General features: G+C 39.3%; 1 protein-coding gene across 3 annotated transcripts in view; it reads left to right on the forward strand.

The window, feature by feature from the left end:
- Window positions 1-344: 344 nt before the first annotated feature.
- The window catches only part of LOC150101271 (myelin protein CNP-like), a 279,632-nt gene continuing 256,551 nt past the window's right edge, over window positions 345-23,425 (forward strand). For all 3 annotated transcript variants that reach the window (XM_090400742.1, XM_090400743.1, XM_090400744.1), the window contains exon 1: window positions 345-484. The gene's annotated coding sequence lies outside the window, so the exon portion shown is untranslated. The remainder of the gene's footprint in view (window positions 485-23,425) is intronic.

Consider the following 23,425-nt stretch of genomic DNA (forward strand, 5'->3'; position numbering starts at 1 on the left):
GGCCTGTGTTATTTGTGTATATGTTAATGAAAGTTAAGAATTTTTAGAGCACTGTGCTTAAAAGAAATGATAAGTCACATAATAATAATAATAATAATAATAATAATAATAATAATAATAATAATAATAATAATAATAATAATAATAATACATGGTTCTTTATAGCCCAAGAAAGCAAATAATGTCTGCTTTTGAAGCTTTAAAAATAATAAAAGGGTTTTATCCCTTGAGGTGCCTTTCTACAACAATTACTGTCATAAAGAATTTGGTCGTCATGCGTTTATTGGTTTTGGTTTCGGAATTCGAGAAGCTTGCTTTTAATACATGCGCAGTATGTCGTTGATCTGTGCAAGTGACGGTCAAGTATTGGCTGACGGTCTGGATGTGTTTCAATTCATGTGAACTTTGTTTCAGCTTAGTTCTGGGGCTGGATTTCGTGTCACATAGTCCGTTTTGTATTTAGATAATCTTTGAAGCCATTCAGGTAAACATCGTTTTTTTTTTAATCGTATATTTTTTTCCCCCAAGAAAAACAAATAATAATTTGTTTTTCTTGGGGAAAAAAAAAAGCTCCTCCGTAAATTGGAAAACACTTGTATATGTTGTGGAATTCTGTCGAAGTATGACAATAGTTGGGAAAGTATAACACTATTCTAAATGTTATATACGGGAATAGTGGCTATGGCTCTGGTAAAATTTATGTGGATTCTCCAGAACATACTGAGATTTATAAGTCATATTAGATGTAATTTCTGAACAATAACAACAACAACAAAATAATAATAATGTGTTATTGAGCTATTAAAGCTCTGATCATGGCAGGAGGGTAACAGCAATAGCCGAGCCTCAGTTAGAACTTCATTGGCTACAGCATTGCCATCCATTACCCTCCCAGGGTTTTATCCATTCCATCTGATCTTTTCCTCAATCCAAGGCTTGGATTAAGGAAAGATCATGAAAGAAGTTCATGACCAAACAATGAAATTCTAATAATAATAATTTCTTCAATGGGAAAAATACTATCTGAAGAAGCTGTGTATAATGACGATGCTCGTTGCTAGGGAGCCTGACTCACCAGCTATTACTGCATGTAAACAGTGTTGTTTATGATAGCAGTTTTTAAATTTTTTTTTTTTATTATAATATTTTGCCCGTATATCTTTCATTGTTATAATTTTCTTTCCGATAAATTTTTCATGAAAATTTTCATAGGTCTTCCGAAGTCTCAAAAGTTAAAGAAATGCATGTAGGGAAAACGTAAGACGTGATTTACTAGCTGCTTGCGAGTACGTGAAATACACTGCTCAAAACAATTACGGGGGGGGGGATACTTTGGTTTTCTTGTAAATTATAAAGTTATAAAAATAATTTACAAATGTAACACATTTATTTCAAAATAATCTTAATATACAACAGTATAGAACACGCAACTGCGTATAAAATCAAGTTTAGACTTGTTGAAACGTGTCTTAGCCATGTTAGCATGTGGGGGGGGAAGGGTATAAAAGCGTGGCTTGTTTCACTTCCACAGTGCATAATTATCACTTCAATTGTAAACTTGTGTCACCTACCACCCATTATTTTGTTAAAAATGGCAGAGCAACATGATATCCAGGAATCCATGGCTTGGAGAGCCATTGGTCGATTAGAAGCTGGACAAACAGCAAGTTGTAGCTCAAGCGTGTCGTGTATCGCAAAGCGTAATTTCGTGACTTTGGAATCGCTTTTTGGAGACGGGAAATGTTCGAAATCTTCATGCCATACATTTATATGCTCGAAGACCAATGGTTTGCATTCCACTTACTGCAAATCACAAGAGCTCGAAGAATTTGGGCACAGGAACACGCAACTGGATAAAAATTAGGATTGGGCTCATGTACTTTTTAGTGATGAGTCCAGGTTCAATCTGCACTCAGATACCGGCATATCTTGATATGGCATGAAAGTGGAACAAGAAATAATCCACAGTTTGTTCGTGAAAGACCCCAACATCAAGGTGGGAGTTTGATGGTATGGACTGAAATAAGTATAGGTGGCCATACCGATTTCTATTTTATCAGAAGCGGTTCCTTAACAGCCCAAAGGCATCAAGATCAGATTTTGGAACCTATAGTTCGTCCATATGCTGCTGCAGTTGGCCAAGAATTCATTTTTATGGATGACAATTCTCACCCACACACGTGCAAATTTGGTACAAGAGTGGTTTGAGGAAGAAGGTATTGAATGAACGGACTGCAAATCGATTGGATTACAATCCTGTTCACCGGATTGTAATCCAATCGAATATGCCTGGGATGCTTTAGGTAGGTGTGACTCTGCTCAATATAAGAGCAGAGTCACACCTCACAGAAGAGAGTGGAAATATCCAACAAGAACTGTTTGATCATATTATCTGGTCCATGCAATTAAGATGTACTGCTGTTTTGGCTGTTAATGGAGACCATCCTATTAAAAATTAACAAAAGTGTTTTTGGCTATTCTTGTTAAAATTATTTCATGCTAAAATGTATAATTTGTTAAATTTGTAATAAATATCGATTATTTAAATGATATCTCATCAATTACACCCTATCCTTAAGTAAGAAATATTTATTCATGTATAAAGTACCCAATAGTTATAATTATTTGCAGAAATTTGTAATTATCTGACAGAAACTAAAATATCCTTAATTGTTTTGAGCAGTATACATAAATCGTAAATTGTGATATAGAATATAAACCAGTGCTCTAGTGGTGTAGAATTTTTATAGGAAGGTGTTTGTTTTGTTAATTTAAGTTTTGTTGATCTGGAAAATGCATATGACAAAGTGCTAAGAGGAAAGCTTATAGTGTAAACATTACATCAGGCAAGGTGTGCGACAAAGGTGCATACTAACTCCACTGTTATTCATTATCTATATGGATCGCGTTATGTAGGAAAGTGGTATTAAATCTGATATTAAAATTGGTGATGTTAATTTTAGCTCTTTATACAGATGATTCCGGTCTGGGGTATTTCCCTAAGAGGCAAAGTTGCATGCTACTGGATGGGTCTATATGTTGCAGATCGGGGAATGACCACCACAGATGGTGGCTAGCTGCGAATAGCCAATAAGCAATCCAGACCAAGAAGCGGCAATACTAACAGGATGTAGTGGGTTAGTGGACAACTCCAGTAATGCAGTTCCACCAATGTCGGTACTGCCAAGCTCTTTAACACTTTCATTGCCAAGCTGAAAATTTTAATTTCGTGTGGTGGGCAAATTTTTTTTATTTTTTTATTTAGTTAGCGACGTCAACGCGATAACGCGTGATCGGCCGTTTGGTGAGAACTCGCATCGCGTGATATCGTTCATTGCCAAGCTGAAAATTGGAATTTCGTGTGGTGGCCAAATTTTTTTTATTTATTTTTCATTTAGTTAGCGACGTCCACGCGATAACACGTGATCGACCGTTTGGTGAGAATTCGCATCGCGCGATATCACGCGATATCACGGGAATGAACATGTTAAGGAAGACTGAGGGTTTGTCAGGTAAGTGTTGATGTGCTGACAGTAAAGAGAAAATATGATTGAAATCTGATGCCAAAGAACAAGAGAAAAGATTCATGCTGGTTCGGATGTCACTTGGTCAAACAAGGTCATCGTCCCCAATCGAGCAATCACGGTTGGATTGAAAAATCAGCTACTGAAAACAAAGACAAAGAAATCAAACTCAAGCCTGTAAGGGATGGAATATCAATAGGTACATGGAATGTCGCACACTATGGGCAACTGGAAAATTGCAGTTGCTTCAAGAAGAAATGAAGAAATACAGATGTGATATCTTGGATATTTCAGAAATGAAATGGACACTGTCAGGAGAAACAAATATTATTATTATTATTATTACCCCAAGACCTCATGGAGTCAAAGACTCATCTGGGAGGTCCTTTTATCACACACACAGCTCATATGGTGGAAGAGTTGAAATGAAAGTAAGCATGAAGCAGGCATAGGTTTCCTGCTAAGTAACAAGGCCTGTCAGGCAATGATAGGATACAAACCAGTATCCTATCATATATACAAATGCCCAACCATTTAATATCGCAGCATTCAAGTATATGCACCCGCTGCAGATGAAGATATTGAGAGGTTTTACAGAGATCTACAACTAGAAATTGATGAGGTGCCAAAGCAGGATATATCCATCATTGGAGGAGACTGGAATGCAAAGATTGGCAAAAATAATAATAATAATAATTATTATTATTATTATTATGTGACATCTCCTGGGAGTCCAAAGACTCATCGAGGGAGAGTGTGCCAACAGCATCGAACGACTGTCCCCTTCCAACTACTAATCATGCTCAAACTTGCTTAACTTTTTGGTTGAGTCACTAGTAGCAGAGGCTCTACCAATCGACCAACCTTTGCTAGATTATTAGAGGCTCTACCTATTGACCAACCTTTGCTGGATGGGTAGAGCAGGATGGAAAAAGGTTATGGGAAAATTTGGATATGAAGAAAGAAATGAACATGGAGAGATGCTTCTGGAATGTGCCACTGATAATGACGTGATGATTTGCAATACCAAATTCCAACAAAAAGATTGTTATAACTGGACATGGTGCTCCTTCGATGGCAGGCATAGGAATATGATTGATCTGATATTAATAGACCAGAAATGGAGGACATGAGTTCAACAGTGCAGTTCATTCCAAGGAGCTGATATTGATTCAGACCAAAGCTTAGTGATTGTGAATATAAAACTAAAACTGAAACAGAAGTACAAAGGAAAGTTCCAAAAAGCTAGAGAAATCTCAAGAATAATTGAAGACAGGTTAAGAACAGTATATCAGGACATACTGGAAACTAAGCTTAAGACAACAAGTGAAAAACAAAATATAAATATAAAAGCAGGACAACCGACTTCAGTACTAAAAAAAAAAAAAGTGGTAAAGGAAGTAATTCTTGCAAGAGAGAAGATATACAAGAAATGGATAACTCAGGAAAGCCTGAAATTGGTACAAGAGAAAAGAGAACCAAAACTTAAAAGAGATAATTCAGAGGCAGCAGGTGAGTTATACCATCAAAAATGCAATGAAATACAGAAAGCAGCAAGATCTGATAAAGCCAAATGGCTGGAGGACCAGTGCAAAAACATTGAACAGTACTATGGAGAACACAAAACTAGAGCGGTCTATAAACTTATAAGAAATGTCAATAGGAATTAGCAAACAAGATCAGTAGCAGTCAAAGATGAAGATGATAAAGTATTGATGGACAAGACCAAAATCATACACAGATGGAAAATTATTGCAGCGACCTATATAAAAATCAACTAAGTAATACTGCAACAGAAGTAATCAAAGAACTGAGAGCAATCTCTCCACCAGCAGAGAGAAACACCTTACTCACCTCCTTTTCCAGGATATCTTTGAAAATGATACCTTGGAAGAGGAGGTGAGTAAGGCAATAAAACATCTCAAGAACAACAGTATTCCTGGAAATGACAACATAATAGGTGAGATGCTAAAATATGGGGAGAATTGGTTGTAAAAGAAATGCATAAACTGTGTAATGAAATATGAAGATCAGGATATGCCCCTGAAGAGTGGAAAAAATTGGTCTTGGTTGTTCTTCATAAGAAAGGCAGTGATCTAGAATGCACCAATTACAGAATGATTGCACTAATAAGTATTATTATTATTATTATTAGCACCACAAGACCTCATGGAGTCAAAGACTCATCTGGGAGGTCCTTTTATCACACACAGCTCATCATACCGTGTTTTAAACACATTCAAACTCTTTGCAGACACCACATTCTCAGGCAAGGCATTCCAATCATTCACAACTCTGCACGAAAAAAACCTGCCTCTCACTTCCCCCTACTCACACCCTCTTTATACAGTTTCCAGGGAGGACCTCTAGTTCTCCCCTGATCTCCCACTATTCTCTGTAAAATTTCTCCAGCATTGATCCTATAACAACCCCTTACCAACTTGTAGGTCTCTCTCATATCGCCCCTCTTTCTCCTGTCCACCAAACTCTGCAAATTACATCTTCTCAATCTTTCCTCATACTCGACATTCTAGAGGTCAGAAACTACCTTAGTCAGTCTCCTTTCCAACATCTCTTCATCCTTCTGAAAACCCAGTGACCAAATATGGGCACAATAGTCCATGTGTGGCCTAAAAGCCTTATAAAACGGAACAAGAATCTCTCTACTTCTACATGTCAGTGTCCTCTGCATCATTACCAGAAGCCTTTGTGTTGTCTTCATAATTTTGGCGATGTGTCCCCTGAATTTTAGATCCTTATCCACTATCACCCCCAGATCTCTTATTTCCTCTACCTCCAACAATATATTCTCACTAAGCATAAATTCTGCATCCCATCTTTGTTTTCCAAATTTTAAAACCTTACATTTTGCAACATTGAACTCACATCTCCATTTCTGTGCCCAATCACTCATTCTGTTCAAGTCTACCTGTAAGGCCACAACATCTTCACTACACTTCATGGTTCATCCCAACTTTGCATCATCTGCAAACAACTGAATATCTCCATCCAAATCTTCACTTATATCATTAATATACAAGTTAAACAGTAATGGACCTAAAACAGACCCCTGAGGCACTCCACTGGTGACTCTCCTTTTCCTGGATATCGCTCTCCCATACACAACTTGTTGATACCTATCAGATAGCCAGTCCCTAATCCAATGCATTAATCTAATACCCAACCCCATCTGCTCTAGTTTGACTATCAATTTGTCATGAGGTACTATATCAAGAGCCTTTGCAAAATCCAAGTATATTACTGTGCATCCTTTTCCTCTGTCCAAGGAAGTAGTCACTTTATTGTAATAAGTAAGTAGATTACTAAAACATGACCTCCCTTTAGCAAATCCATGCTGTCCATCAAAGATTATACCACTGTTGTCAACCCAACTCTGGATCCTAGTTTTCACAAGCTTCTCCAACAACAGAGGGTGAAAGAAATAACAATTGTGGCTGGTACGAATGAATTGAAAGGTGATAAATTTTTTATGAGAGAAGACTTGAAAGTATTGTTAAAGGTAGCGAAAGAAAAGAGTGACAGAGTTAGAATGGTGAGTCTGTTACCGCGGTATGACATAGAGGAGTTTAGAAGGACGGCCATAATCGCAAATGATATTATGCGCAGGTTATGCGGACGGTGTGGTGTGGAATTTGTGGACGTGTGGAATGAGTTTGATGGGCGAAAGGACTTATACAAGATGGATGGACTGCATTTGAATGGACTTGGTGTGCGGAGACTGGAAAAAGTGTTGCTGAATGAAGTGAAAATGGATGTGCAGAACCAGGGAAACTAGAACTACCAAGGAGGGGGGGAAGTGGATATCCAGACATCAGTGAGACAGTTGAGTGTAAAAATGTATATAATGTACCTGAGCCAGCAATAAGGACAAAAAATGGGAATGGGTCATTTAGAATAACTCATCAAGATAGGGGTGGGACAAAGGGAACACTGCAATTCATGTATACTAATGCCAGGAGTATTAGGAACAAGAAGGAAGAATTTTTGGCCTTGATTGGCTCTTCCTGGCCACAGGTTATTGGCATTAGTGAAACATGGCTGACGGAAGATGATATAGTTAGTGGGATAGAATGTGTAGGTTATAGTATGTTTAGGAGGGACAGAAAGAATAAAATTGGGGGAGGGGTGTTATTGATGATAGCTGATGAACTGCAGCCAAGGAGAATTGAAGTATTGCAGGATAGTGAAAGGAGCTCATTTGAGGCTATTTGGTGTGAGATTGATACTGGCAGAATAAAATATACAGTTGGGTGCTGCTATAGACCAGGTGATGGAATAGATGGTGGAGATGGTATGCATAAACAAATTGATGAAATGAGTGGAAGGAGGGTAATTATTATGGGGGATTTCAACTATGGTAACATTGATTGGAAGGAGGAGAGGACACATGTGAGGAAGGAAATGGATTTTATTCAATTATTAAGGGATAACTATCTGAAATAGCATGTAATTGAAAATACTAGGGGTGTGAGAGTGCTTGACCTGGTAATAGTATCTGAGAATTTGACTGTAATGAATATGACCATGTTGCCACCTATTGGTGAGAGTGATCATAAGGTCTTGACCTGGGAGGTGGCTAAAGGTGTGAAATTTGTGATTAAGACAGCGTATATGTGGAATTACCGTGCTGGCAAGTATGACAAGCTTAGGAGATTGCTTGGATCAGTGCCATGGCATGTACAACTGCAAGGGCTGGACGTCGATAGAGCATGGGAAGTGATCAAAGAGCATTTACAGGAGGTTATGGCTGATTGTATACCTAAGGTCCGAATAGTGAAACAAGGAGGGGTTAAATGGATGAGTAACGAGTGTGGTAAAAACAGCAAAAGCCGATTATGAAAGGAAACTAGCTATGCAAGCAAAAGAGAATCCCAAACAGTTCTTTCAATATGCTGCAAGCAAGAAAAAAACTGTACATGGCAAAATGATTTTAAGGAATGACGATGGTAAAGAGTTCACTGAACCAGTCGATATAGTGGAGTTACTGAGCGCGCACTTTGCAAAAGTATATCATCCAGGTGGTGACGTTGAAAAAATGAAGGAACCATTAGTTTATATGGGAATTGTGATGAATGAAGTGGAGGTGAATAGTCTATTACAGAACCTTAATGTGAATACATCTGTGGGATTGGATGGTATACCGGCACGGGTCTTGCATGAAGCGGCTAATGAATTATCAGTGCCCTTGACCATGTTGTTTAATCTGAGTCTCAGGTCTGGCTTAGTCCCAAAGGCGTGGAAAGAGGGGAAAATAGTTCCACTGCATAAAGGAGGATCCAAGACTATGGTTGCAAATTACCGACCGATCAGCATATCAGGAGTCGTTGTCAAGGTCTTGGAGAAAGTAGTCAAGGGAAAAATACAGGAATGGATTGATGAAAATGAGATACTGTACAGAGGACAGCATGGCTTTGTGAAGGGTAGATCATGCCTCAGTAACTTGCTCAAGTTTTATAACAAGGTAACGGCTGAACTGGATAAGGGAAATGGGTTTACAGTGATACTGCTGGACCTGGCAAAGGCGTTTGACAGGATACCACATGGAATTCTAATCCGTAAACTACAACATATGGAAATGGATATAGGGTTGGTGAGATGGATAGCTGGGTGGTTGATGGAGAGATATCAAAGAGTAGTTTATTCAGGAGTAGAGTCCAAAAAACAGCCTGTGACTAGTGGTGTGCCACAGGGTTCTGTTCTTGGACCACTGCTGTTTAATCTGTTCATTAACGATATAGGGAATGGTCTAAGTGGGTCAGTTCATTTGTTCGCTGATGATGCAAAGTTGGGTAGGGCGATAGTGAATGCAGAAGATGTCAAAGTCTTGTAAGATGACTTAGATAGATTGGAGTTCTGGACTAAGGAGAATGGATGTCAATTTAATGTGACAAAATGTAAGGTTATGCATTTCGGAGTGAAAAGATTAGCAGCAGTATACCACATTGGTGGAACTGTACTCCAAGAGATTGATGAGGCCAGGGACTTGGGAATCTTGGTGGATAGGGAGATGAAGTTTAGGGGGCACATTGCGAAAGTAGCTAAATCAGCTCATCGACTCACTTGGTTGTTGAAAAATACCTTGACGAGCAGAGAAAAACAAGTTATTGTACCTCTGTACCGAGCCCTGATAAGACCTCATCTCGACTACTGTGCCCAGATTTGGTCACCTCGGTTCCTTCTTGATGGGGAGGAGGTTGAGAGGATCCAGAGGCGAGTGACTAAGATGATAGCAGGTCTATGGAATGCACCATATGAGAACAGGTTGAAGATTTGTGGGTTGCAGAAACTAGTTGATAGGCGAAAAAGGGGAGATATGATTGAGACATTCAGATTGCTAAAAGGATTCTATAGGATTAATTCAGATGATATTTTTGAGATCAGGACTGGTGGTGGGAGAACTAGGGGACACCCATGGAAGCTGGGCAAGAGCGTGGTTAGCAGGGGTGTTAGAGCTGGGTTCTTTACTTTTAGAGTGGTAAATGAGTGGAATAAGCTGCCAGAGTCTGTTGTGGGTGCTATGACAGTGAGCGAGTTCAAGGCAAGGTATGATAGATACTGTGAGAATGTTGAACAGCTGTGTGAACATGATGTTTAGGGCCTCCCTCGATGAGTCTAAGGACTCCTGGAGTAGCCCGTGGTAATAATAATAATAATAATAACTTAACCACAACACCTGACACACAGATAGGCCTATAGTTTGATGCTTGAGTTCGATCACCTCTTTTATGAAGTGGAACAATTCTTGCCCTCCTTCCACTCCTTAGGAACTTGACCGAGTGCAAGACTCATATTAAAAAAATATGTCAAGGCAGGTGTCAATTCCCTGGCACATTCTTTCAGAATACGTGGTGATATATTATCAAGTCCCACAGCCTTATTAACATCTAGTTTACTCAACTCCCCATACATCTCTTGCTCACCTACAGTCAGTCTCTCCTCCCCCATCATCAACTGCTCTCAATCCCTCCATGAATGCACATTCACAAGATTGAAAGATCTTTATGAACTACTCATTAAGTATCTCCACCACACATTCTGCATTAGCTGTCTTTATACCATTTTCTCCAATCAATGTCATCCTTCCATAATTATTATTTCTTTTGCTATATTTCGAAAAAATATCGAAAGAACTCCTTAGGATTTATTTTGGCTTCATTAGCCAACTGCTGTTCATACCTCTCTCTAGCTGCCCTCACCAACCAAGTCAAACTTCTTGTTTGGTCTTTGTAGACCTCATGGAATTGGTTATTTCCATTTCTCTTATGCTGCCTCCACAATGCCCTTTTTCTCTCTATCACATGCTTAATCTCTTTATTCATCCATCTCACACCCACCTTATTTAACCTTCTCACCCTTGGAATACATTTAGAAATTGCATCTACTAAACAGTTTTTGAAAATCCCCCAAGCTGCATTGATCTCTTTTCCAGCTAACTCCTCATTCCACGCTGCACCCGCATGCTGTCTCCTGAGCTCTTCATAATCACCCCCCCTTGTAGTTCCACATATACCTTTTCTCACAGAGGTCCCCACACTGCTGGCAACCACCCAGGTAATCACCTCATGGTCACTCTTACCAATTGGTGGATGATTTGACACCTCATTTATAATTACATCCTCTCATGAGATGACCAAATCCAAGACCCTGAATCCTCGTGTGCCCTCTGTTACATACTGTCTGAGGTAGTTATTCCTCAAAAACTCAAGAAACTCATTTTCTTTACTTCCAGTTGCTATCTCATCATTCCAGTCTGTATTGCCATAATTAAAATCACCTATAATAATCACCCTTTTCTTATTTACTTGGCTAATTTGATTGTACATTTCATTATCACCACCATCCACATTACCTGGTCTATAACAACATCCCGCCAAGTATTTGATTCCATTCACCTCTATCTCACACCATACTGCCTCAAAACCACTGGCACTATTTCCCTCTTGCATCTCTACTTTATATGGACATAACTCTTTCTCTATCATCAATAGCATTCCCCCTCCCTTTTTACCCCTTCTGTCCTCACGAAACACATCATACCCTTCTATCTCTATTCCTGTCAGGATGTCATCCTCTTCCAACCATGTCTCACTTGTTCTGACAATCTTTGGGTGAACAGACACATTTAGTGCAACCATTTCATCTGCCTTGTTTCTTATACTTCTAGCATTTGTATACAAACACAATAGCTCATTTCTGGATCTACAGCTAGTTCCACTGATACCACTCACTCGATGTGATCTCTCCATGCTCGACTGGGGCTATTTCCCTTTCTGCTTCATTTTAAAACCCTCTTCAATTCCAACTGTTTCCTCTTGATCCGTGGTCATCTCATTCCTTTCCTGCCTACACATGCTCACCTCCTCTTGGAACATCCACCTTTCTCATGCTGTGTACCCCTGTCCACCCTGAGCCTCCCCATTTCCCTGCTCCTCTTGCACACCCATTCTCTCATTTTCTATACTCATACCACTCACTTCCCCATTCATAACCACCTCTTCAATCTCTCCTGTCTTACTCTCCTGCTCTTCCGCATCACTTCCCACTCGATCTGATTCATTCTCTCTATTCACTTCTCTACCTTCCAGCAGCAGTCTCTCCAAGTGACTCACACCATACTACATAGTATCTTGGCAAAGTGTTGATGAAAATACATACAGAATGCCTGAAAGATCATATGGCGATACATCTTCCTGATGAGCAAGCCAGATTTCGAAAAGATCGAAATGCAATGCAACAAATACTTGCACTAACACTAATAGCAGAGAAAACTTAAAGGAAGAAGAAGAAGTTCACGAAACAGTGTTTCGTGGACTTCCAAAACGCCTTTGATAATATTGACCAAAATATAACATGGACACTCTTGGAATCCTATGGTGTAGACAATAAATGATCTGCCTGTTGAAAAATATAAACACCCAAGAACAAGGCACAGTCAGGATGTCACACATGCTATTGGCCGGAGAAGGTGGAGGAATGAGAATAAACTACCTCTGCTTTGCAGATGATATCGTCCTGATTGAAGAAGACATAGCAAGGCTGGAACGGACACTGCAAACACTATACACATATGGACTAAATGTCAATTTTGAAAAAACTAAAACAATGATATTCGGACAACAGGAGTTACTGAACAAAGTTACCATAGAAGGATTTCAACTGGAAAATGTGGAACACATCACATATCTTGGATGCCACATGATGCATGACTTCGATCCAAAAAAAAAAGAGGTAAAAATTAGAGTAGCCAGAGCAACAGCTATCTTAAAAGCCATGGACAAGATATCGAAGAGCTGACTCAGCTATAAAGATACACACTAAATTGTGTATTGTGAAAACCTATATCTTCAGCTGCATGCTCTATGGATACTGGATACTCCTGAAAGAATCTGAAAGGAGGATATTAGCATTTGAGAGGAAGTGCTATGGAAAGATCTTGATCCAGAAAATAATCAATAGGAAACTATGTCTATTTGGCCATAAATGTAGAATGAATGATGAGAGGAAATTAAAAACACTGCTCTTTGGGATGATTGAAGGAAAGAACAAAAGGGGAAGACCCAACAGAGAATGGAGCAATGACATTGTCAAATAGTGTGGAAACTCTGTACACAAACTGAGTCATCTTGCAAAAAATAGAATGCAATGGAAGAATCATCTCAAGATGACATTAGACAACACGACAGGCATTGAATCCATGGTTGCTGTTGTTGATGCAGATGATGTTATTAATATTATTATTATTATTATTCAGGCTTCCATGGAGTCAAGAGACTCATCGCTGGTGTTATACTTCTGAATAAATCTAATACAAGTCTTCAAGATTCCCTGACTAAATTGAATAACTTTTTTTAATAAATATGGTAATTAATTTAATAAATAATCAGCAATAAAAAGACAAAGACAATGAAAATAGGCAGGAACATTGAAAACATCGACTGTATCCTGAATGGTGAACCTATAGAACAAGAACATAGAATATTTCAGCTATTTAGGAACAAATTTTAGTGAAGACGGCAAATTAAATATGGAAATAGACAACAGAATCAATAAAGCTGGTATGGTAGGAAGTCAGCTGAATAAATTTGTATGGAATGAGAAAGAAATTAGTCAGAACACTAAATTTGCTGTATACAATTTTAACTTATGGATTTGAAAGCTGGGTTAGAAATAAAACACTTGATCAGAGACTGGAGACCTCTGATATGAGAATTCTGAGAAAGATTAGTGGAGTGAACAGATCGCATCAATGGCAGTATGACATTAAAAATGAGGATATTAGGAAGGAACTTGCCATTGTTAGCATTCAGGAATGTGTTAGTAGAGCTAATTTCAGGTGCTATGGTAATTTAAACAGAATGGGAGAGGAAAGATTAGTAAAACAATTGTCCTTTGCCAGGTTGGCAGGGAAAAGCCTTAGAGGAAAACCAAGATGTAGATGGAACGATACAGTAAAAAGCACCTTAAAAGACAAAAATATAAAATCTGATAATATTGGAATCTTGACAGATTACAGATTAATTTAGAGGAGAATCGTTCAGTGGCAGTTTGTAATGGGATAACTTTTTCATTTAGTACTATTATAATTATCCTGTACACTCTTCTCCCCCTGAGGGGACATATCAGGAATTTGATGATGAGCCAGCCTGGTTGGCCAAGTGGTTAGTGTATCCGCTCTCCAGCCAAAAGGCTGTAGGTTCGAATCCTGCCGTGGGCATGGATGTTTGTGAGTCTGTGTAAATACAAGTGGTGGTGGTGGTGGAGGTTGGAGGTAAATGGCATTGGTGTAGTTGTGCTTCGTTGTAGTTGGTCGATTGAGTAATGGAGGTGGAGAGTTGTAAAGTAGGTGCCCTCCCTCGATGAGTCTCTGGACTCCCTGGAGGTGTCACGTAATAATAATAATAATAATTATTATTCAGGCATCCATGGAGTCAAGAGACTCATCATGGGAGGGCCGTCCTAGGAAACACAGTCTATCATACCACTCCTTCAGCTGTTCCACCAACTGAAAGAACTCCCCAGTGTCAACCCTGTAACTGTCTCTCAACAGTTGAAAAGGCTCGATCATATCACCTCTCATTCTTCTATTCACAAACTCTGCAGTCTATATTCCTTTAGCCAATCCTCTTAACTGACATTATACAGTCCTGAAAAACCATCTTTGTTATCTGCCTCTGTACCCTTTCCACAGTTAGTTTATCCTCTTCAAATGCTGGGAACCAAATTTGAATATGATAAGGATGCTGATCTCTGCAGGTCAGCATCATTCTCATTATTGCAGCAATCCTCTGGGTTATCTTCACAACCTTTGCAATATGTCCCCTAAATTTCAGGTTTATATCAATCATCAACCCCCAGATCTCTTGTCTCTCCCTACTTCCTCAACTATAGCTCCTCCAATCTAGTATGCATCCTCCCATTGATTGATCCCAAACTTGAAGACTTTACATTTTGCTGCATTAAACTGGAACCCCATTCATTTGCCCATTTTTCCAGTTTATTCAAATCCTCTTGCAGGGCTGCCACATCTGCACTATTACTAATAACCCTGCCCAGCTTCATATCATCTGCACACAACTGAATATCCGCTTGCAATCCATTGACAATATCATTGATATAAAGGTTACAGTACAGGTCCTAATACTGAGCACTGTGGAACCCCCACTTGTGACCTTCTGCCTCCTTGATATTGCCCCCCCATACACAACTCTCTGATACCTGTCAGACAGCGAATCCTGAATCTAGTTGACTAACCTGACATCTAAACCTATGTGCTGCAACTTAAGTATCAGCTTATCATATGGTACCCTATCAAATGCCTTTGCAAAATCCAAAAAATGGTACTATGTGCCTTTAACTCATCAACTGCTCTTGTCACTTTATTATAAAAGGCAATCATATCACTAAAGGAAGAGCACCTCCTAGATGCATGTAGCAATAAGGGAATGGAATTTCTAGAATTCTTGAGGGACAAATGTCTTAGGCAACATATAATAGAATGAACAAGAGGTTCAAGAGTTTTGGATTTGGTCATAGCATCAAAGAGATAATAACTGAGATGACATCTCTCCCACCAGTTGGAGAGAGTGACCATGTGGTTTTGACTTGGAAGATGAATAGACATGGAGGAGATGGGAACATATGTGGAATTATAAGGCAGGTGATTAAAATAGTCTTAGACATCAACTTGGAGAAGTTTCATGGAGGGACGAATTGGAAGGCAGGGGATATCATTAGTGCTTGGGAAATTGTGAAGGAATATTTATTAGTAGCAATTGTAAGCTGTATTCCACAAGTGAAGAAGAGGACACAATTTTGTGCAAAGTGGATGACAAACAATATTAAATAGGAACTGCATGTGAAAAAGAGGCTATGGAAGAGATATAAGGAGACAGGTGAAGAGCAGATGCATGAAGAATATAAGACACATGCCAGGAGAGAGACTAGTATGGTAAGGAAGGCAAAATTGAAATATGAGAAGAGATTGGCATGAAGATCCAAAGAAAATTCCAGGGAATTTCTTAGCTATGTGGCCAATAGGAGGAGAAATGATTGTGGAAGAATGACATTGTGGGATAAAAATCGGAATAGAGTGACTGATGCAGAGGACATAGTGGAATTGTTCAATGAACACTTTATTGGTGTATTTCTTCCTAGAGAAGTAAATTTTAATACTAGAGGGATAGAGTAGGTTTGAGATTTAGAGGTGTAGGAGGAGAGCATGTTCCAAATACTGAGTACTTTGGATGTCAGTAAAGCTGTGGGACTGGATGGTATTTCACCACGAGTTTTGAGAGAATATGCTAAGGAACTGACAGCTCCTTTGACCTGGCTTTTAATGAAAGTCTGTCCACAGGAAAGGTGCCCAGGGAATGGAAGGAAGTTAAGATAGCATAAAGGCGGTAGCAGACTGGAAGTGACAAATTATAGGCCAATTTCTGTGTCATCAGTAGTTGTTAAGTCTTGGAGAAATTAGTTAGGGACCGTATACAACATTGGGCAGATGAGGGTAATGGTATCTGTGAGTGTCAACACGGATTTGTGAAAGGGCGCTCTTGTTTTAGTAATATGCTAGCCATTTATAATAAAGTGACAAGAGCAGTAGATGAGGGAAAGGCATAAACTGCCATTTTCTTGGATTTAGCGAAGGCATTTTACAGGGTGCCACATAATAAGCTGATATTTAAGTTGCAGCAATATAGATCCCAGTTTGGAGGGTTTGGATGTCAGATTGGTGAACTGGATTCAGGATTAGCTGTCCGATAGGTATCAGGGAGTTGTGTTGGTGGTGCAGTTTCAAGGAGGTAGTGGGTTACAAGTGGGGTCCCACAGGGCTCAGTACTGGGACCTATATTGTTTAACCAATATCAATGACATTGTCAGTGGATTGCAGGGGGATATTCAGTTGTTTGCGGATGATGTGAAGCTGGGAAAGGTTATTAGTAATAGTGCAGAAGTGGTAGTCCTGCAAGAGGATTTGAATAAGCTAGACAGATGGGCAAATGAATGGGGTGTCGGTTTAATGCAGCAAAATGTAAGGTCTTGAGGTTTGGGAAACATCGATGGGATGCTGCATACTCTATTGGAGGAGCTATACTGGAGGAAGTAGGGGAGACAAGAGATCTGGGGTTGATGATTGATAGAAACCTGAAATTCAAGGGACATATTGCAAATGTGGTGAAGGTAACACAGAACATTGCTGCAATAATGACAAGGATGCTGACCTGCAGAGATAAAAGAGTTATCATTCCATTGTATGAGACTCTGATCAGACTATTGTTCTCAGATTTGGTTACCAGGATTTGAAGGGGATAAATTAACTGTGGAAATGGTACAAAGGCAGATAACAAAGACAATTTCAGGACTATACAATGTTAATTATGAGGATCAGCTGAGGGAATGTGGACTGCAGAGTTTGGTGGATAGAAGAAGGAGAGGTGATATGATTGAGACTTTTAGACTGTTGAGAGGTGGTTACAGGGTTGACACTGGGGATTTCTTTCACTTAGTAGAATAGCAGAAAGGAGTGAGACAAGGAACTATCCATGGAAGTTACAAAGGGAAACTGAGAGCAAGAGAGTGAGGAGTGGATTCTTTGCATGAAGGGTGGTTGGATCATGGAATGCATTGTAAGTCGGGCAGCGAGAGATATGAGATTTTTGCTTGAGGCTGTACGGAAGAAGACAGAGAGAGGAAAAATAGTGTGCGTGTCGCCTAGGTATGATAATGATGAGCTGAGCAGAAGAGCGGTGATATTGAATGGTATAATAACGAGAATGTGTGACAAGAGAGGACTGGTATATGTGGATGTGGATGTTTGGAGTGCGTTTGAGGAAAGAGAGGAATTGTATGTGAGAGACCGCTTACATTTGAATGAGGAAGGACGTAGGCATCCGGAGAGATTGCTGTTCTGAATGAGTCAGTGTGTCCCAGGGAGGATAATAGCAGGGGTGGCCTCTTGTGGGAACGGATACTTGGGAGAAGGGAGACAATGTCAGGTAACACTGAGTCCAGTGGAGTCTAGAAGGGATAATGCTGGGTATAGAAACAATGGCATTTATATGCTTTTTTAATAATGCCAGGAGTATCCAGAATAAGGGAGAGGAATTGGTGGTGCAGATAGCATCAGCCTGGCCAAAAATTATTGGGATCACTGAGACGTGGTTGACAGAAGGGGATATAATAACAGGAATAGAAGTCGCTGGGTATAGCATTTTTCGTCAGGATAGAAGGGGAAAGCGTGGTGGTGGGGTACTGCTTATGATAAGTGATGACCTATGCCCTCTAAGAATAGAGGCTTTTGAAGGAAGTGAGACAAATGATTTTGAGAGCATATGGTGTGAGGTAGAGTAGGCAAGACATGATATTTAGTGGGGTGCTGCTACAGACCCAGGAGCCCGGAGGATGTGGACCAGGAGATGTTTAGACAGCTAAGTTTGGCAAGTGCAAGAAGAATGATTGTTATGGGAGATTTTAACTACAGTAGTATAAATTAGAGAGAGGAACATGCATGTAGCAATAGGGGAATGGAATTTCTAGAATTCTTGAGGGTCAAATGTCTTAGGCAAAATGTAACAGAGGGAACAAGAGGTTCAAGAGTTTTGGATTTGGTTATAGCATCAGTAGAGTTGATAATAACTGAGTTGACGTCTCTCCCACCAATTGGAGAGAGTGACCATATGGTGTTGACTTGGAAAATGAATAGACATGCAGGAGTATCAAAGAGACGGGAACTTATGTGGAATTATAATGCAGGTGATTATAATAGTCTTAGACATCAACTTCAGGAAATTTCATGGAGGGAGGAATTGGAAGGCCAGGATATCATTAGTGCTTGGGAAAATGTGAAAGAATATTTGTTAGCAGCAATGGTAAGTTGTTTACCACGAGTGAAGAAGAGGACACAATTTGGAGTAAAGTGGATGACAAACAATATTAAACAGGAATAGTGTGGTAAGGAAAGCGAAACTGGAATATGAGAGGAGATTGGCCCTAATATCCAAAGAAAATCCTAGGGAATTTTTTAGCTATGTGGCCAATAGGAGGAGAAATGACTGTGGAAGAATGATATTGTGGGATAAAAATGGGAATAGAATGACTGATGCAGAGGACATAGTGGAATTGTTCAATGAACACTTTATTGGAGTATTTCATCCTGGAGGAGTCAATTTTAATACTAGAGGGATAGAGCAGGTTCGAGGTTTAGAGGTGCAGGAGGAGAGTATGTTTCAGATACTGAGTACTCTGGATGTCAGTAAAGCTTTGGGACTGGATGGTGTTTCACCACGAGTTTTGAGAATACGTGCTAGGGAATTGACAGTGCCTTTAACCTGGCTTTTCAATGAAAGTCTGGCTTCAGCAAAGGTGCCCAGGGAATGGAAGGAAGGTAAGATAGTGCCATTGCATAAGGGTGGTAACAGACTGGAAATGCCTAATTATAGGCCAGTCTCTGTGTCATCAGTAGTTGTTAAGATCTTGGAGAAAATAGTGAGGGACCGTATACAGCATTGGGCAGATGAGGGTAATGTTATCTGTGAGAGTCAACACGGATTTGTGAAAGGGCGCTCTTGTTTTAGCAATATGCTAGCCTTTTATAATAAAGTTACAAGAACATTAGATGAGGAAAAGGCATATACTGCAATTTTCTTAGACTTAGCAAAGGCATTTGACAGGGTGCCACATGATAAGCTGATATTTAAGTTTCAGCTCATGGGTCTGGATGTCAGATTGGTCAACTGGATTCAGGATTGGCTGTCTGAGAGGTATTAGCGAGTTGTGTATGGTGGAGCAGTTTCAAGGAGACAGAGGGTTACAAGTGGGGTCCCACAGGGCTCAGTACTAGGACCTATATTGTTTAACCTTTATATCAATGACATGGCCAGTGAATTGCAAGGGGATATTCAGTTGTTTGCAGATGATGCGAAGCTGGGAAGGATTATTAGTAATAGTGCAGATGTGGTAGCCCTGCAAGAGGATTTAAATAAGCTAGATAGATGGGCAAATGAATGGGGTGTCAGTTTAATGCAACAAAATGTAAGGTCTTGAGGTTTGGGAAACATCGATAGGATGCTGCATACTCTATGTAAGGAGTTATACTGGAGGAAGTAGGGAAGACAAGAGATCTGGGGTTGATGATTGATAGAAACCTGAAGTTTAGGGGACATATTGCAAAGGTAACACAGACATATTGGTGAAGGTAACACAGAGGATTGCTGCAATTATGAGAAGGACACTGACCTGCAGAGATAAGAGGGTGATCATTCCGTTGTATAAGTCTCTGATCAGACCACACTTGGACTATTGTTCTCAGATTTGGTCCCCAGGATTTGAAGGGGATAAATTAACTGTTGAAAGGATAAAAAACTGATGACAAAAATGGTTTCAGGATTGTACAAGGATAGTTATGAGGATTGGCTGAGGGAATGTGGACTGCAGAGTTTGGTGGATAGAAGAAGGAGAGGTGATATGATTGAGACTTTTAAACTGTTGAGAGGTGGTTACAGGATTGACACTGGGGAGTTCTTTCGCTTGGTTGAACAGCGGGTAGGAGTGATGACAAGAGGCCATTCCTGGAAGTTATGAAAGGAAACTGTGAGCAAGAGGGTGAGGAGTGGGTTCTTTGCATGGAGGGTGGTTGAGCTGTGGAATGCATTGCCTGATGGAGTGGTGAGTGCAAGAACGGTCAATGAGTTTAAGGAGTGGTATGATAGACTTTATGTTCTTAGGAAGGACCTCATAATGAGTTTTGACTCCATGGAGACCTGAATAATAATAATAATAATTGCCTGATAGAGTCATGAGAGTGAGAGCGGACTACGATGATTCTTTTGACTCCTTAGAGACCTAAATAATAATAATAATAATAATAAAAAAAAGAATATTGATTCTTACAGACAACATTACCTACATCTGCCGAACGCTGTATATGGTCCCTCACTAATTTCTCCAAGACTTTAAAAATTACTGATGAAACACAAACTTGCCTATAGTTAGACACATCCAGTCTACTACTGTCTTTATGCAATTGGCACTATCTCACCTTCTTTCCATTCCTTGGGTACCTTTCCCGTTGCCAGACTTTCATTGAAAAGCCAGGTGAACGGAGCTGTCAGTGAAGCACATTCTCGCAAAACCCGTGGTGAAATACCATCCAGTCCCACCATTTTACTGACATCCAGGAAAATGATAGGTATAGAAGCAGTGACACCAATTCATCTCCTTTATTCCGGATACTTCTGGCATTAGTATAATGCATAAAAATGTCACTGCTTCTATACCTATCATTTTCCCCTCCAGACCCCTCTGGATGCAGTGTTACCTGATGTCATCCCTCCCCCTTGCCCCCAAGTACCCATTCCCATATCAGGCCACTCCTGCTACCATTCACCCTGGGAATTCTAATTTCCCTGCATTGACACACCAATTCGTTCAGAAAATAGCAATCTCTCCAGATGCCTAAGTCCTTCCTCAAATGCAAATCGGTCTCTCGCATACAGTTCCTTTCTGTCCTCAAATGCCCTCTAAGCATCCACATATTCCAATCCTCCCTTATGACATTCTGGCTATTATGCTATTCATTATTACCGCTCTTCTGCTCAGCTCGTCACTATCATAGCTGGGAACACACACACAATTTTTCCTCTCTGCATTTTCTTTTGTACAACCTCAAGCAAGAATCTCAGATCTCTTGACACCTGATTTACATTGCCTCTCAAATGTTTCATGCCCACCATCACAATCATCTTATCCACTCTTTCACCCCACTCAATTGCCATAGCCACACTCTCTAACGTTCCTCCAGGCAAACATTCCTCTGCCATTCTATCCTGCACACCACGGATCATTGAGTCTCCATACATCACAGCTCTTACCACTCTGTTACTTAATTGCTCACCTGCATCCCTCACTCTCTCTCTCCTCTAACTCTTTCACCTACTTACCTGCTATCTTGGCATCACTCCATCCTTGGTTCCAGCACTCTCTCACATTCTTCTCATTTTCTCTCTCTCTGACTGTTTCCATTCTCTTCTCTTCTATTGTTCCCATAACTCTCTCTCATTCCCTCTCTTCCACTGTTTCTATTCTCTTCTATTATTCCCATATCCCTCTCTTCTACTGCTCCTATTCTCTCCTCTTCTATCATATCTTCTATCAATAATATCTCTACTCTATAATAATAATAATGTTTGTTTTTCTCACTGATTTTAGCTGTTCTGACTAAATGTGAAAAAAAAAAAAAAAATATATATATATATATATATATATATATATATAATCAGATTTCTTCAATGATTTTTGTTATGTAGGAAATATAAATCCCTAAGGAAAAAAGAAACAAGCCAAAAAATTTCCCTAAAAAAAACAGTATTAAAAATTACTTAAGATTTATAAGCACTTGTATCATTGACATGCATTCTCTGATTGAGGTTTGCTGTTCATGTTTATGTAACGTGGTATGTCCATTGGAATGAGAAGTAAACAGTAAGCTTATTTCTTAGTGGTTTGGTTCGTGTTAATATTATCATTTTTCATTATGCATGGGTGTCTTGTTGTCTGGAGATGAATATATTAGGATCTCACTGACTTTAAAAGGTCAGGGCCCTTAATCTGAATCAGAGCAGAGTTAAGGCCAAAAGGAGATGGAGTGTTTCATAGATTGATTACAAGGATATGGGAGACAGCATCATGGCCTAGAACCTGGAAGAAGTCAATTTTTCCCATAACCACTGCACTAGAAGGGAGATATGAAGGATTTCAAGAACTATAAAACTATTAGTTCAATCTTTCATGTAAGAAAAATTTTATTAAAGATCATCCTAAATAGGGCTGAGACCAAAGTTGAGGCAGAGTTGCCTGAGGAACAAGCATGTTTTAAGAAAGGGAAGGATATGGGAGACCAGATCCTTTGCCCTAGACCAGTGTTTCTCAAACTTCAGATATCTGCGGACCCCTTCTTAAATTTTCATTATTACCAACTATTCCCTAATTAATTAATTTGAAAAATAAATAAAGAAATTAAAAACAAACGAATAAATTAATTAAAATTAATAAATTAATTTAAAATATTAAAAAATTAAATATCTATTTTATTTGAATTTATATGTTCATGTAAACAAAAAATATGATTTATTTTTAATAGAACAAACTTTATAAAGATACTATAAAGTTTTACTTGCTTGAAATAATTTATCATCAATGAGAGGAGTGAAATTACTTATGGTGAGATAAAATTTCAGCAAAATTTGGCTCTATAGTTGTTAATTTCAATCTCAGATGCGGTTCGACATCTATAATGGGATTCCTCTTCTTCGTCTTAATATCTGCAAGGGCTGAAAATCCAACTTTGCACAGATATGAACTTGGAAATAGAAAAATGAACCTTA

The sequence above is a fragment of the Typopeltis vanoorti genome, chromosome 11, assembly GCF_054136105.1.
Source record: "Typopeltis vanoorti isolate ZY-2024b chromosome 11, IOZ_Tvanoo_1.0, whole genome shotgun sequence".
Taxonomy (NCBI): domain Eukaryota; kingdom Metazoa; phylum Arthropoda; class Arachnida; order Uropygi; family Thelyphonidae; genus Typopeltis; species Typopeltis vanoorti.